This window comes from Lactuca sativa, chromosome 4 (assembly GCF_002870075.4).
Source record: "Lactuca sativa cultivar Salinas chromosome 4, Lsat_Salinas_v11, whole genome shotgun sequence".
Taxonomy (NCBI): Eukaryota; Viridiplantae; Streptophyta; class Magnoliopsida; order Asterales; family Asteraceae; genus Lactuca; species Lactuca sativa.
Window position 1 is genome coordinate 205,705,981 of NC_056626.2, and position 14,225 is coordinate 205,720,205.

The following is a 14,225-nucleotide window of genomic DNA, read 5'->3' on the forward strand; positions in this document are numbered from 1 at the left end:
GCGTACTTTGGATCAGATTGCTGACTCCCCTTCGGATAATGCCTCCGAATTAAAGATTTAATTTAAATACAAAATATTTAATAAACTTCGGAAATTCATATCTTCTTCATACGAACTCCGTTTTCGACGTTCTTTATATCCACGCGAAAGTGAGACTACGCTCTACAACTTTCGTTTAGACTCCGTCGGCTAATTTCGACTTTATTTTTATTATTTATTTTTAATAGGCCGCGACAGAAAAACTTCGTTATAAATTCATAACTTCTTCGTTTGACGTCCGTTCTCGCCTAACTTTTTATCGCTTCGATACCAACAACGAGACCTTCGATCCCCGTTTAGATTACTTCGGCTAAAATCCGCTCGATCTCAAATCGAGTATTTCGGGCTGCACACCGCTAAGCCGAAACTTCGATAAATCATAACTTCCTCATACGAAGTCAGATTTTGGCGATCTATATATATTCGGAAACCTCGTTTCAACTACTACAACATTATTCAAAGATATTAAGTTTATTTTACACTTAAATTTTGACGCTTATTTTTATTCTTAATTAATCAAACCACATAATTAAGCAATTAAGCAAAAAACACATAATACTCAAATAATACAATCTTATTATTTTGAAACGGGTTACAGAGGTTAACCTAGACTATTACATTGCTAGAAATGGCAAGCCCGGAAACACAGGCGTTACAATTCTCTCCACCTTAGAATGATTCCGTCCTCGGAATCACACATCAACAAACAAATGCGGATAGCGACTCAACATGCCACTTTCCGTCTCCCAGGTGAGATTCGGCCCATTCGTGTGTTTCCATCGGACAAGCACTAACCCAACCATTTTGCGTCGCAACTTCTTAGTCTTTCGGTCAACAATTGCTTCTGGTTCTTCAATCAACCTTTTGTTCTCATCAATTCTCAATTCAGAAATTGGAATTATATCGGGAACTTCTCCAGTGAACTTCCTCAAATAACACACATGAAAAGTGTTGTGAATTCCATTCAGTTCTTCGGGTAATTCGAGCTTGTAAGTTTGGTTCCCAATCCTCTGAAGAACTTTAAACGGTCCAATAAACATTGGACTCAACTTTCCCCTTTTTCCAAATCTTATAAGTCCCTTCCACGGCGAGACTTTAAGCAAAACCGAATCTCCAATTTCAAAAGTCATCGGTCTTCGCTTCTTGTCAGCATAGCTCTTTTGACGATCTTGAGCTGCTAACATTCTTTCCCTAATTATTTTCAACTTTTCAGCAGTTTGATGAACCATCTCCGGTCCCATAAACTGCTTTTCCCCAGCCTCAAGCCAACAAGACGGCGTACGACACTTCTGTCCATACAAAGCTTGATAAGGTGCCATCTTAATGCTCGAGTGAAAACTATTGTTATAGGAAAATTCTACCAATGGTAAATGTTCATCCGAATTACCTAGGAATTCCAAGGTACATGCTCTCAGCATATCTTCAAGTGTTTGAATCGTTCTTTCACTCTGACCATCAGTCTGCGGATGGTAAGTTGTGCTTAAACATAACTTGGTACCCATTTCCTCTTGTAGACTTTTCCAAAACCTTGAGGTGAAACGGCTATCACGATCCGATACAATCGTTAACGGGACACCGTGAAGCCTCATAATTTCCTTCACGTAAGAATTCGCAAGCTTTTCCATAGACCGTTTCTCCTTGGCTGCTATGAAATGCGCACTCTTAGTGAATCGATCAACGACCACCCAAATCATGTCGTGACCATTCTTCCTTCAATTTCCTTCACGTAAGAATTCGCAAGCTTTTCCATAGACCGTTTCTCCTTGGCTGCTATGAAATGCGCACTCTTAGTGAATCGATCAACGACCACCCAAATCATGTCGTGACCATTCTTTGTTCTGGGGAGTTTAGTGACAAAGTCCATAGCAATGTCTTCCCACTTACCCATAGGCACAGGCAATGGTTCTAAACTCCCGTAAGGTTTCTGATGTTGTGTCTTGACTCTCGCACAAGTCACACACTCAGCCACATACTTTGCAACATCAAGCTTCATCGTCGGCCACCAGTAGTAGGGTTTTAGGTCCCTATACATTTTAGTGCTACCCGTATGAATTGAGTACATGGTTTTGTGAGCTTCTTCCATCAGAAGGTCCCTAATTCCTCCTGACTTAGGTACCCAAATACGATCTTGGAATACCTTCAGTCCATGACCGTTAGTACCAAACACCAACGTTTTACCCAAACGTTCCTCCTTTCGGTCATTTTTCTCAGAATCTTCCTCTTGAGCTTTCTTTATACTTTCCACAATGGTCGAGACAACTTCAATTCTCAACGCTCTTGGCCTTTTCCTTTCAAGATTGACCTTCCGACTGAGAGCATCAGCAACAACATTACCTTTACCGGGGTGGTAAAGTATCTCGCAGTCATAGTCTTTAAGTAACTCTAGCCAGCGTCGTTGCCTCATATTCAATTCTTTCTGATTAAAGAGATATTGGAGACTCTTATGATCAGTTTGCACTTCGTGCCATAGAGGTAATGCCTCCATATTTTCAGAGCGAAAACTACCGCTGCCAACTCCAAATCATGAGTCGGGTAATTCTTTTCATGCTCTTTCAGCTGTCGAGACGCATATGCTATCACCTTTTCTCTTTGGGTCAAAACACAACCCAATCCAACCCCAGACGCATCGCTATAAACAGCGAAGTCTTCAACTCCATCGGGTAGAGAAAGTATCGGTGCCTCGCATAGCTTCTTCTTTCGCTTCTCGAACGCTTCTTTATGCTTATCACTCCAAGCATAAGTAGCTCCTTTGTGGGTCAAAGCTGTCAATGGAGTAGCAATTGAAGAAAAGCCTTGGATAAACCTTCGGTAATATCCGGCTAATCCTAAAAAGCTTCGAATCTCCGTGGGACTTTTCGGTTGTTCCCACTTCATCACAGCTTCAATCTTTGTTGGATCAACCATTATCCCTTATTGGTTGACCACGTGACCCAAGAATTGGACTTCACGAATCCAAAAATCACACTTAGAGAACTTTGCATACAGCTTCTCCTTCTTCAAAACTTCTAACACTTCTCGCAAGTGTCTGCCATGTTCCTCCTGGCTTTTCGAGCAAATCAGAATGTCGTCTATGAACACTATCACGGATTTATCAAGGAAAGGATTACAAACCCTATTCATCAAATCCATGAATGCTGTCGGAGCATTGGTTAGTCCAAACGACATAACCAAGAACTCGTAGTGTCCATTTCTAGTTCTGAATGCAGTCTTCTCGATATCTTGATCTCTTACTTTTAGCTGATGATATCCTGACCTTAGATCAATCTTCGAGAAATAGCTCGAACCTTGCAATTGATCAAATAGGTCATCAATCATCGGCAACATATATCTATTCTTTATTGTTGCCTTGTTCAGCTCTCTGTAATCGATGCACATTCTCATACTTCCATCTTTCTTCTTCACGAATAACATCGGAGCTCCCCAGGGCGATGAACTAGGTCTAATGAAACCTTTGTCCAATAACTCCTGAAGTTTCATCATCAGCTCCTTCATCTCCGTCGGTGCTAATCGATAAGGTGCTTTTGCTATTGGTGTGGGTCCTGGTAACAAGTCTATTCTGAACTCCACTTGTCTATCAGGTGGTAATCCAAGAAGATCTTCGGGAAATACTTCCGGATAATCACACACCACTGGAATACTCCGCATCACCTTCTTTTCTTTCTTAGCATCAATCACGAATGCTAAATATGATGTACATCCCTTGGTCAACCACTTTCTAGCTTTCATTAGAGAAATGATTCCAGAATTTACTCTGCGTTTGTCCCCATACACCATAAACGAATCTTTCCCAGGCGGGTTTACTTTTACTATCTTCTACTTGCATAAAATTTCGGCATCATTGGCGCTAAGCCAATCCATTCCCAACACGATGTCGAAACCATTAAGTTCGATAGGCAATAATTCCTCGTGAAACTTATTCCCATTAAGGTGGATTAAGATGTTTTTCATACGATGGCTAACAGGTACAAACTTGCCACTAGCTACTTCGACTAATAAAGCATCATCTAGTCTATCAATAGGCAAAGCTAGCTTTCTACCAAACTCATGCGAAATAAAGGAGTAGTTGGCTCCAGAATCAAACAAAATTTGAGCAGGTAATTCGTTAACAAGAAAGGTACCTGAAGCGACATCAGCTTCATCTTTCGCAGCTTTGAGTGTCATCTGGAAGGCTCTCGCCTTCGGCTTTGGTGGAATGTTGGGCCTAGCTGCCTCCTTCTTCTTCGGACAGTCTTTCAAAATATGCCCCTCTTCATTACAACCAAAACACATCCTTTTGTTGTTCGGGCATTCATTGGCAAAATGTCCAACCTTTCCACACTTGTAGCAGGTCACATCCTCGCTACATCTCCCAAAGTGCTTTTTCTTACACTTTTCACACCACTTCGCTTCGCCTCCTTTTCCTCCAAACTTTTTCGAATCAGATTTCGAAAATTTGCCCTTCTTACCGGAACCAGATGTTCCCTCAAACTTTCTTTTCTGACCAACCTCAACCTTGTCGGTGGTTCTTCCCTTTATCATGTTCTCAACAGACTTGGCAGCCCAGATAGTTGCCTCTAGAGTATGTGCCTGACGTACTGGCACCTCGTACTCCCATGGGAGTCCCTTCGCATACCGATCCACCTTTGTCAGCTCATCTGGAATGATGCGCAAAGCAAACTCCATCTTATCGGTGAAGCTATTGGTGTATTCATCAACTGACATGCTGCCTTTCGTCAATGTCAGGAACTTGTTCTCCAACTCCAACAAATTTTGAGCCGAACAGAACTTGCGCTTGAACTGCACCAAGAACTCTGCCCATGTTAATTGCAGTGGCTCATTAGGGCTTAACGTCTTCCCTTGAGTGTTCCACCAACGAACGGCTCCACCTCGGAACTGACGCACGGCATAGATAGTCTGCAACTTACCTCTGCAGCCACAAGTCATAAAGGCCAATTCCATTTCGGAGATCCAATCCATAACCCCAATCGGATCCTCCTTTCCATTGAAGGTCGATGGTTTGCAAGTTAGAAAGTCCTTGTACTTGCATCCCATTCCATCATTCCTTCCATCATGGTTATCTTGCCTAACTATCGGTGGGTTGGCTTGACCAACAGACCTACTGAAGTTTCCACCCTCCGAGTGCCCTTCATTTAATTCAGGCTCTTCCACACGAATTGACAGTTCTTCACGATTCAGTTGAAGCAACCGTCTAGTTTCATCCATCTGACGATCCAACATCGTTTGAATCATCATTTGCACACCAGCCATGGTTATTGGCTCAGGTGTTGCTGCTACGACAGGTACTTGTTCAATCACTGGTGGTTGATTCCTGTTTTCATCAGCATTTCCAACTCCACTGCTTGTTCTCACCATTTTGATCTACACACCGAATAAGGCGAAATTAGATCCTCAATCATGATAGGTATTCAAATCATCCTTATCACTCAGAAATGTTTACATGTTAGTTCTAATATCGTAGACGTACGCTTAGAATCCTACACACATAAGGTTTCTAGATCCGGTCGGCAACAGACCATAGATCCGAACAAATAATATCATATATGGCAACATATAACATTTAGCACATAAAGCATTTTAGGCAACTTTCCTAAAATAAACTAGTGCTCGTGTCTAAAACACAACAGACACACATCTCAAAATTTCACTTAGCATTCTAAGTTTAAATCTAGAAATCCTACAAATTCCTAGTTCGCTTAAACTAATGCTCTGATACCAACTGTGACATCCCCAAAATCTCGGACAGAAAAGACCGATTTCCTTTATGCTTTTAAAATATTTTCAGAGTAAATCCTTTTGATTTGAAAGAGTTGCGGAATTTGTTCCCAAAAACAAAACATGATAAAACAATGTTTACCAAAGCATTTCATAAAAGAAATGTATTTTTCATTATATAATCAAAACTCGGGGTGTCATGTTCCGATACAGACCAATAAGCATAAACGATAACATTACAAGTCATTCAATAAATATATACATATACAGACTTGTAAACAAAACAACTGATGGTTCATCCATCTCATGCCCTCGCGCCACTTCCTGTAATACAAATAAAACTGAGTGGGTCAGGCTTGGGAGCCTCGTGAGTATATAGGGTTTTCAACCCACAATAAATAATCATATTTAATTTCCACCAACCAACAATAACCCAATTACCCATTCCCGTTATTCTCACTTTATGTCCCTAAAATAACTAACACAAGGGACCTAGTCTAAGAATATTTCATCGGGGCGACAACACATGCTTCGGGGGTACCTCAGCAATATAAGTCAAATAAGGCAACCATGAGGGGGATGGAGTACAGCGAATGAACACCCAAGTTCATTAACACCTACAGGTGGCGAACCTGCTAATGTTCCACAAGACTATCTAGAAAAGTCTGTGGTCGTCATCTAAACTCCGCTAGATGACTAAATCAAATAACAACGAGGCCTCTCATCTGTTTAATACACACCAACTATCTACCCATGTTCTACCCAACATATTAGTAGATAAAAATATACATTTTTATACATAGTTTAAAAACCTGTATAGCATGCTTTGATCAATACATATTCCACATAACAGATGATGCACACCCACATAACACGTATTTCATAGAAAACAAATCAGATCTATGAGATAGAAGAGAGTGAATATACATTCACACATATAACACAAAATATACACATAACACGTATTTCGTATAAAATACTTAATATTTATGTGTTAGAAGAAGGTAACTACACACTCACTTGATCAGAAGATGATCGGACAGCACTACGACTTGCATAAGTAGTAATCCTCAGCAGATCTGGAAGATCTTCAAAAAAAATCGAACTTCTCGTGGGCAAAGCTTCGGCTCGGGAACCGCACTTCTCGGGATCTTCGGGATCTCGAGACTTGCCTCGGGGGTCGAGTATGATACCGGGGCTTCGGGGTATTTCTGGCACGCAAAACGATGCAAAACGGGAGAGAGAAGAGAGAAAATGAACAAAAGAATCGGCTGCCTTTGGATCCTATTTATAGGAGGCTGGAGCCTCGGAGTACGCGGGGCGTACTGGTCCGAATGCGTCATGGCGTTCGTCATCCGAAGCCACTTGCTGCGAGTGTCGACATCTTCGGTGTAGGCGGGGCGTACTTTGGATCGGATTGTTGACTCCCCTTCGGATAATGCCTCCGAATTAAAGATTTAATTTAAATACAAAATATTTAATAAACTTCGGAAATTCATATCTTCTTCATACGAACTCCATTTTCGACGTTCTTTATATCCACGCGAAGGTGAGACTACGCTCTACAACTTTCGTTTAGACTCCGTCGGCTAATTTCGACTTTATTTTTATTATTTATTTTTAATAGGCCGCGACAGAAAAACTTCGTTATAAATTCATAACTTCTTCGTTTGACGTCCGTTCTCGCCTAACTTTTTATCGCTTCAATACCAACAACGAGACCTTCGATCCTCATCTAGATTACTTCGGCTAAAAACCGCTCGATCTCAAATCGAGTATTTCGGGCTGCACACCGCTAAGCCAAAACTTCGATAAATCATAACTTCCTCATACGAAGTCAGATTTGGGCGATCTATATATATTCGGAAACCTCGTTTCAACTACTACAACATTATTCAAAGATATTAAGTTTATTTTACACTTAAATTTTGACGCTTATTTTTATTCTTAATTAATCAAACCACATAATTAAGCAATTAAGCACAAAACACATAATACTCAAATAATACAATCTTATTATTTCGAAACGGGTTACAGAGGTTAACCTAGACTATTACATTGCTAGAAATGGCAAGCCCGGAAACACAGGCGTTACATAAAACAACCAACAAACTGTAAGCTAATGCTTAGTGAGTTCCCCAAAGCATACCCCACACATAATCCACATAATCACATAATTCGTATTAGCTTTATAAGCTACACATACCACATAAGTCATGTATACAAACATATAGGATGCCATGGAAACCCTCCAAGGTCTTATACCAAGTGCCACTGGACCCCCCACGTGGTCTTAGCCCACCGCCATGGGAACCCCCACATGGTCTCGACTACCTGCCATGGGAACCCCCACATGGTCTTCGCTAACTAAGGAATATCATACAAGCTAATCATGCTAACATACTAGGATGCCATGGAAACCGTCCAAGGTCTTATACCAAATGTCATAGGAACCTCCACATGGTCTCAATCTACTGCCACGGGAACCCCCGGGGTCTTCCATTAAATTGTCATATCAACATAACACATAATCAACCAAAAATCCACATATCATATAATGGGCCGATCTTGGTGCCTTAGAACCATCGGTATGCTGAGGAGACTCACCTCTCAAGATTTGTTGAACCGATAAGATCAATCCCAATCCACAGCTCCAACTCAACAACCTACAACCATCATGTGACTTATTTGTCAAAATCCCAAAAATACAAAAATACCCTTAAAGTCAAACTTGGTCAACCATGGTCAAGGTCAAGGTCAACAGTCCATGTTGACCCCAACTCGTAGAGTGCATCTAGTAACTCGTCGAGTTCCTTTAGTGTTCAGAAAACCGGGAAAAACTATCACACCCCCGGACCAGACGACGGAAACGTCCGGAGGCGGGTGACTTCATTATGCAGTATCATAACAATTAAATATAATTGAAACAGAGCAATCCAAACATCATACATTGAGATAACAAACTTACATTGTTTACATCTTGTATTTGTTCTTCGAGTTACACAAAAGTTACATAAGTAGAAAACTTCAACTACAGCTAAATGATCTTGCATCAGCGTCCCTTGTTTCATGTTTACTAGATCCCTGAGAATACAAGTCGTTTTGAAAAGCGTCAACTAAAAAGTTAGTGAGTTCATAAGCATTTTTGTACAAAATTGTTTACACTTGTTTAAAATCGTTCTCGTTGCACTTTCAGAAAATCAGATATTTTCTATGAAATCCTTTGGAGTCTTGCCTTAAAAATCATGGTTATATGTGTGCATGTCGTTACTTTTGTTCATCCTTATAAGGAGTGATCTTTTAAAAGTAGTGTGATTTGTAGAAGCAAGTTGTGTTTGAGAATAGTTCTTTTGAATAGTAACAATCAACCGTTTCAAGAAAAATCCCTTATTTTCCAAAAATGAGATATGGTTGAAAATCATGTTCCTCTTATCGAGTAAAAATTTGAGTGTGTGCGTTCTAGTTTAGCGTTATCGAAATCGTAGAAAAATTGTTTCCCCAGAAAATCCTATATTTTCTGCTATAAAATAATCCTAAGTTCTAGTTTATCGTTATCGAAATCGTAGAAAATCGTTTTCTCCAGAAAATCCTATATTTTCTGCTATAAAATATTCGTAAGTTCTAGTTTACCGTTATCGAAATCGTATTTTCTATAGAGTCTTACGCTTTTTAATTTGTAAAATAGCAGTATTACGACTCTATACTTGTTAGGAGAAAGAATCAACATGGCTATTGTGGACATTCTACGCGATGAAGAAGGACAATCAACACAACAAATGCGGACCATCACCTATCACGTGTAGGACAATCAACACAACGTGCCAAAATTTATTTATGAGGTTTTCCTTACATAAAGTTCTAGTTAATATAACATATTCTAGTGAGTCGCTATAATTATACTAATCATGACGGAGTGTCTGTTTTGGCGTTTCTCAGGCGCCCTCGGTTTGAAAAAAGACATTTGTCACCCTAGACTGGTCTGTCTAGCTGTAGCGAGCAACGAAGGTGCGGAGTGTCAACCCCGTATAGATCTATACACAAATTCCTGCTCTCCCTCCAGGAGACTCTGGCTATAACTCTTTACAGGACTTAGACGTACACTAATATTTTTATATTTAGGTACTTTTGAGATTTGTCTAACTAGAATATTAACAACCTTTTGAGCAATCATTAGAGATCCATTATTTGTTAGATAAAAAATGAAACTCGTACTTATTGAATAGAAATATCGTTATCGTTCCATATCGTTGATTGTGCTCGTTAACTAGGTGCTCGTGTTCATTCCTTTTCGTTTATTGAAAAAAAATAAGTCATTTTAGTCAAGAGAAAAAGTGTAAGTTATAATTTATATAAATTTATAACTGCCGGTTATGACACGCATTTCTGTTTTTATGACATATAGAACATTACTTATGCTCTTGGAGGTTCTATGATAGCAGCTTATGACATGCAAATGTTTCTGTCATAACGGCTCTATTTGTATATTTTCTTGACGCAAACTTTTATGTTGTATATTTATAAAATACTCCCTGATAGTTTGCAAAATAGTCACAAAGTTTCTATTTTCGAAAATCACTAGAAATGGTGTCCACTTAGTAAGGTTTCTTTTTATAACTTTTATCTTTAGACATGAAAGCATAGATAAAGGGGTTAAGTTGGACATACTCAATAGTTGGGAGGTTCTTTTGCACAAAGTATCCTCTGTTCTTTATGAAATTGAGAAATCCTATGTCCATGAGTATATTACTAAAATATTAATTTAATAATATTTCACACACATATACAATCATACGTATATAAGCAATTATTCAAGTATTTAGGCAAGATTCGACTTGTACTCCCCCCCCCCCCCCCCCCCCCCAAAAAAAAAAACATTAAATTATTGAAAAAGTGGGGTATGAAGCTCTTTTGAGAGAAAATGGGGAAAAGTGAGAGAGAAAGTGGAGTCTAAACTCCCTTACTGTCGTTGCTTTTGGAGTATAAGGAAAAGGGAGGAATCTTTGGTACATTGGTATCTGGTGGTCCATGCATGGATATTTGATGGGTAAATCTTGGAATACTGTGATTTGCATGGGAAATGAGGAATTTCATCAAATCACAAGGTCAATCCCTTTGTCCTTTTCTTGAGTTAGGATAAGGTTTTCCTAAATCTCAAACATTTATTTTTATGAAGAATATGCTTAAAATAATTAATTTTAGCATAAAATAGGGGTCTAAGGGGTTTAGGATAGGAAAAATACAAGTTTGGTGTAATTTTCGGCGTCAAAATGCCTTAAAATGGTGAAAAAGTCTGAAAATAGTGAAAATCTGGAGTGGGGGTTGGTTCCTACGAGGGTCCGAAGAGCTTAGGAGAAGTTCTGGAGTCAGCTTCTAATTTCTGGAGTCATTTGGGTCATTTCCGAAGCTGCTGGGTGAGTTCCGAAGCTCTTTTCCTGATTCCAGAGTCCACAGGCGAGATCCAGAGTGACCTTCTCGGATCCGAAGTCGCGTGCAAGCCAACAGTCCGGACCGAGGTGCGAAGCCGGCTACAACTTCCGAAGCGAGGCGAGGCAAGAGGCTTCCGGAGCTGCGAGATTTCGGAATGGGTGGTCTGGATGAGAGGCTTCCGAAGTGGTGAGTCCTCTTGGTTCCTTAGGAGGCATTCCAGACTAAGAGGGTTCCGGACCAAGAGGTTCAGGACCAAGAGGAGTTCGGACCAAGAGGGTCCTTTTGGGGGTTTTCCTCTTCCGGTTTTGAGTTGTTTTCGACTGAGGAAGGTACTTAGGGAGATTTGAGATCCATGGAGAGATTTGGGAGAGATTCACTATTCTTGGAGAGATTTCGCATATTTAGAGAGATTTGGGAGAGATTCACTATTCTTGGAGAGATTTCGCACACTTAGAGAGATTTGGGAGAGATTCACTATTCTTGGAGAGATTTGGGAGAGATTCACTATTCTTGGAGAGATTTGGGAGAGATTCAATATTCTTGGAGAGATTTGGGAGAGGTTCACTATTCTTGGAGATATTTCGCATACTTAGAGAGATTTGGGAGAGATTCACTATTCTTGGAGAGATTTGGGAGAGATTCACTATTCTTGGAGAGATTTCGCATACTTAGAGAGATTTAGGAGAGATTTACTATTCTTGGAGAGATTTGGGAGAGATTCACTATTCTTGGAGAGATTTCGCATACTTAGAGAGTTTTGGGAGAGATTTCACATACTTGGAGAGATTTGGATTCTAACACTTTATGGCTCCTTAGGAACTCATATTGAACACTTAGGAGTGTTAGCACAATCTCACAATAGTCCTTACTTACCCGAGGGTGGAATTTCCTAGCCAAAAGTGCTAGTTGTGACATCATCCTCCCGTTAGAGGGAATTTCGTCCAAAAATTCTTTCGAAAGATAGGGTCATGAAAGCGGAAATAGGTAAGAGTACTTTTGTGTTCCCATGTGGATACCGGCTCACGCCTAGCGTTCCCTTGAATCTTCACCATCGGGATGCGGCTTTGTTTGGTGTTCTTAACTTTCCCGTTCATTGTCTCTATAGGCAGATCAATGATTAGGAGGTTCTAGTTCACCTTAGTCTTGTCTGGTGGGACTGGGACGGTTGTCCGATAGACACTTTCTAGGTTCGATACATGGACTGCAGTGTGTAGGTTACTAAACTCGGAGGGTAATTGGAGTTGGTAGGCTATCGGTCGATCTGTGCGAGGATCTCGAAGGGTCTGGTGCATCGGGAGTTTAGTTCACTTTTCCCTTTTGATTGGAGTTACTCTTGCCCGAGGGGAGTTCTTAATTAATACCCCGATTCCCTACTTGGGACTTCAAGGTTTTAAGATGTTATCAACATAACTCTTTCATTGGTGTCACTATAGTTGGGGTCATGTTCGGGTTTGAACTATCCTTTTCGTGGTTTATCGAATAATCCCGGGTCTAGTGAGTGTGCTATTGGGTGTTTGTCATCTTGTCAGCTGGGTATCTCCCATCTCAGCATAATAGAGGATGATCTTTACCTCTGGCCACATAGGGCCTCGAGGGGTGTAACTCCTATGCTAGAGTTCTAGTTGTTTTCATATGAATACTCGATTAGAAGCAAGTGGGCATTCAACGTTGTTGATGTCTACTACACATGCTTCTCTTCGGGGTGTGGGTTCGGTTTTACCTTGACCTCGACAAGTGGAATTTCTGTAGTTTCGGTGGTCTGACACTCATGGGCGTTGAGCACATGGAAGGGGAAATGTCCAAAACTAGTTCCTTATGTTAATCGGAGACTAAGAGTTATCGGGCCCTTTCTTGGCGAGGCCTTTTTAATGGTCTTCTAGGGATCGGGATCCTGGTGTCCTAGAAGTAGAGTATTCTGGGCCTTAAGAGTTAGTACTATGGTCACCAAGGTTGAGTTTGCGTGATATAGTTGACCTTATGAGTCTTAGATTATCTTGGGAGTTTTCTCCCTAGGGTCTTTCCAACTAATGGTAAGTCGGCCTTGGCAAGTTCCTTCCTGTTGATTAATCGTGTCTCCGATTCGGGGTAGGGAGTATCGATCCTTGAGGATGGGTTTTGTTTGGCTTAATCGTAGCCGGTGGTGCCTATGGCGATTAATTTTTTCTCCCCTTATGAGTTAGACAGGTGCCCCTGTGTTTAGGGACTGGGTCTAATGTTTCCTTTACATAATATGCCGATCTTATGATCAGACACTATTCGTTCTTGTGACTGTGCTAAGTGGTGTCGGGTGTTAGTTCATTGAGGTGATTCTAGGAGTCGAGGTGATTCTACCTCTGCTTAGCACATGGTTGAGGTTTTCTAAGAGATTTTGGGAAACTCTGGAGGAATTAATGTTAGAAGCTTTTTGGATTCCTTTTTTTTTATTCCCTTTGCTCCTTGATTTTTAATCTTTGTTGGGGCTAGGGAAGGGCGTGGCATTCCTTACGCCAGAACTTAGGCGTCTGGTTGATAGGGATCGCGTTGTTACCGACTGAGCAAGTTTTGTTGTTCGATTGCACAAGACAAAAGTCTATTTGCAAAGCTCGAGGTTGTAAGGTGAGAATCACTCCTTGTTATTACATCGATTTGAGGAGTATTGGTTGTTAGGAATGACAGGGTGTTTTATGTTCAAGCTCCTATCATTACTAGTTTTGTTTTTGTTGTTACCATTGGGTCTATCTCGTTTCTACTTGTTAGGAGTTCTAGTGTTCGTGTTCTTATCGTTGCTAGTTTTGTTTTCGTTGTTACCATTGGGTCTATCTCGTTTATGCTTGTTAGGAGTTCTAGTGTTCGTGTTCGTGTTCTTATCGTTACCAGTTTTGTTTTCGTTGTTACCATTAGGTCTATCTCGTTTCTACTTGTTAGGTGTTCTAGTGTTCGTGTTCTTATCGTTGCTAGTTTCATTTTCGTTGTTACCATTGGGTCTATCTCGTTTCTGCTTGTTAGGAGTTCTAGTGTTCGTGTTCTTATCGTTACCAGTTTCGTTTTCATTGTTACCATTGGGTCTA